Genomic DNA, 3,733 nt, shown 5'->3' on the forward strand with positions numbered 1-3,733 from the left:
TACAAATTGATATTTTGTTTGCTGATAAGAACTTAATTGATGTTCAAGTACAGTTTGGAGCATCTAATTTCTTCTTATCATGTGTATATGGTGATCCGGATGTTAGTTTGAGAAGTTCAGTTTGGGAAAGAATCTGTAGAAGTGGGATTGGCAGACGAGATAGATGGTGCATGATTGGGGATTTTAATGCCATAAGACACAATGGAGAGAAGATTGGAGGGCCGAGAAGAAGTGATAATTGTTTTAAGCCTTTCAATGAAATGATTGAAGTTTGTGGGATGATAGAGCTCCCTAGTTCTAGCAACCATTGGATTCAATGTTGCCTAGATAGAGCCTTAGTGAACAAAGATTGGTTGGATACCTTCCCGGCTTCTAACCAAGCGTTTTTAGACATGAGAGGCTCTGATCATAGACCTGTCCTGCTTTGCCTGATGGCTTCTCAAGACGCTTATAAAGGCCAGTTTCGATTTGATAAAAGATTTCTCCATAAAGCAGAGGTTCAAATAGCAGTGAGAAAGGCTTGGAAACCTGGAATTATTGGGGGAGGTTTTCTGGTTTCTCAGAGGTTAAGGGAGTGTAGAAAAGCTTTAAGCTCATGGAAAAAGAAGAACATGATGAATTCCAGAAATAAAATTCATCATTGTGAGCTGGCTCTTGAGAAGGTACAGTCTGGAAGATGGCCAAACCCTCAACAGGTTCATGTTCTAAAAAGAGAGCTGGTTAAAGCATACAGAGAAGAAGAAGATTATTGGAGTCAACGGAGCAGACAAAAATGGTTGAGCTCTGGTAACAGAAATTCAAAATTCTTCCATGGTTATGTAAAAGGAAACCGGGCTAGAAAAAGGATTGATCAACTCAAAGATGCTAATGGGATTATCAAGAAATCGGAAGCGGCTAAAGGGGAAGTAGCAGTTGAGTATTTCAATAATCTATTCAAGTCATCCAACCCTCAAAGTTTTCATCACTGGTTTGATGAATTTCCAGCCAAAATCTCTGAGGAAATGAATAATGGTTTGATTGAGAAGGTCTCTGAAGAGGAAGTAAAAGAGGCGGTTTTCTCCATTAAGGCTTCTAGTGCTCCGGGTCCAGATGGCATGACTGCTCTCTTCTTCCAGAAGTATTGGAACATTGTTGGAGAACAAGTGACCAAGGAAATTCTAGGGTTCTTTGAGTTAGGGATCTTTCCAAAGGAATGGAATTACACTCATTTATGTTTGATTCCTAAAATTCATCATCCTTTGGAAATGAGTGATCTTAGACCGATAAGCTTATGCTCTGTTTTGTATAAGGCTATCTCAAAGATCCTGGTTAGTAGAATTCAGATATGGCTCCCTCAGATTGTAGCTATTAACCAGTCTGCATTTGTGTCTGAAAGATTGATTTCAGACAACATTTTAGTGGCTCATGAAGCGGTTCACAGTATGAATTCTCATCTGGACATCTCTTCCCAGTTTATGGCAGTTAAGACAGATATGTCTAAAGCTTACGATAGAGTGGAATGGAGTTATTTGAGAGCTCTGTTGGTGGCGATGGGGTTCCATAACAGATGGGTTGATTGGATCATGGCTTGTGTGAGTTCTGTAACTTTCTCGGTTCTCATAAACGACCAGCCTTTTGCTATGATTACTCCACAAAGAGGTTTGAGACAAGGAGACCCCTTATCTCCTTTTCTATTTGTGTTGTGTACTGAAGGTTTAACCCACTTGCTTAATAAAGGCCAAGTAGAAGGAAAACTGCAAGGGATTAAATTCATTGAAGAAGGGCCGGAAATTCATCATTTGCTGTTTGCGGATGACAGCCTTTTTATGTGTAAGGCATCTTTGGATCAATGTAGTTTTCTGCAAGATACTTTACTCAAATATGGAGAGGCTACTGGGCAATCGATCAACCTAACCAAGTCGTCCATAACTTTTGGGTCGAGGGTAAATACTCTGGTGAAGACAGAGATTCAAAATAAGATGGGTATCTTCAAAGAGGGTGGAGCAGGAACCTACTTAGGTATGCCAGAGTGTTTTAGTGGGTCTAAGGTGGAACTCCTGAGTTACATAGAAGATAGACTCAAATCAAAGCTATCAGGTTGGTTTACTCGGTTTCTGTCCCAGGGAGGTAAAGAGGTTCTGCTGAAGTCTGTGGCTCTTGCAATGCCAGTGTTTGTGATGTCATGTTTCAAACTTCCCAAAACTACTTGTGAAAATCTAGCAAGTGCAATAGCAGCTTTTTGGTGGAGTAATGAAGAACATGCTAGGAAAATTCACTGGCTAAGTTGGGAGAAGCTATGTCTTTCTTAGAAGCAAGGTGGATTGGGCTTTAGAGACATAGAAACATTTAATCAGGCTCTTCTAGCTAAGCAGGCTTGGAGAATTCTACAGAACCCTGAGTGTTTGTTCTCTCAGTTAATGAAGAGTAGATACTTCCCGTACTTTGATTTCTTAAATGCAACCTTAGGAGCCAGACCATCTTATGCTTGGAGAAGCATTTTGCATGGTAGAGAACTGCTTGTTCAAGGGTTGGTGAAGAATATTGGGAATGGAAAGTCTTTTAAGGTTTGGATTGATGCTTGGTTAGAAGATGGGCTAATGAGGCCTCCTTGGAGGAGAAATAATTATTTCAACCCAGACCTTAGAATTTCAGAGCTGATTGATAGAGATAAGAGAGATTGGGATGAAGAGGCTCTAGAGTATCACTTTCTGCCGGCTGATATCATAAGAATAAAGAAGATCAAACCGGTTGTAGAGAGTGAAGATTTTTACTCATGGAGACATAACAAGAGTGGCGAATTCTCAGTCAAATCTGCGTATTGGCTAGCAGCCTTGTCTTCAAACCAAACGACTCGAGAAGAGGCTAATAGGTTACCTTCTCTTAACCCGGTCAAGGCCCAAGTCTGGGATCTCCAAACTGATCCAAAGATTAAGGTCTTTTTGTGGAAGATACTTAGTGGAGCATTACCGGTGGCTACTGCCTTGATTTCTAGAGGTATGAGGACTGACAATCTGTGTCAAATCTGTGGAGAGGAAGATGAATCCATAAACCATGTTCTCTTCACTTGTTCATGGGCTAGACAAGTTTGGGCGCTCTCTGGAATTCCTTCTCCTGTGGAAGGCTTTCAAAATGGTTCTGTTTTTTCAAATGTTTATTACCTGTTGCAGAACCAAAGGAATGTCAACTGGCCTGAAGAGTTTAAAAGAACGTTTCCATGGACTCTTTGGCGGATTTGGAAGAATAGGAACCTGGTATCCTTTGAAGCCAAAACATTCTCTCCAATAGAAACTGTTCAAAAAAGCTGTGAGGATTGGAAAGAATGGGCAGAGGCGCAAGTAGTAGAGGAAGAGGATGAGAATGGTGGGAATAGTGATGATCAGCCAAGGCGGGTTTCCCAAAACTGTGGAACTGATCATTTGTTGAAAAGGTGGAAGAGACCACCTAAAGAGTGGTTGAAATGTAACGTTGGTGTCTCTTGGTCCAGTAGAAACAGATTGGCTGGGGCGTCGTGGATTTTAAGAGACTATGAAGGCAATGTGGTGCTTCATAGTCGTTGTGCTCTCGTTTCGGTGATGGACAAAAAAGATGCTCAGTTTAAAGCATTGATATGGGCAATTGAGAGTATGAAGTCCCATAGAGTGGAGAAGGTGGTTTTTGGTCTGGAGGATGCATGTTTAGTAAAGGTTCTTGCTAAACCAAGTGTGTGGCCTTCTTTTAGATTTCAGTCAATGGAGGTGGGTCGTCTTAGAGGATC

The sequence above is a fragment of the Capsella rubella genome, unplaced genomic scaffold (assembly GCF_000375325.1).
Source record: "Capsella rubella cultivar Monte Gargano unplaced genomic scaffold, Caprub1_0 scaffold_2, whole genome shotgun sequence".
Classification (NCBI taxonomy): Eukaryota; Viridiplantae; Streptophyta; class Magnoliopsida; order Brassicales; family Brassicaceae; genus Capsella; species Capsella rubella.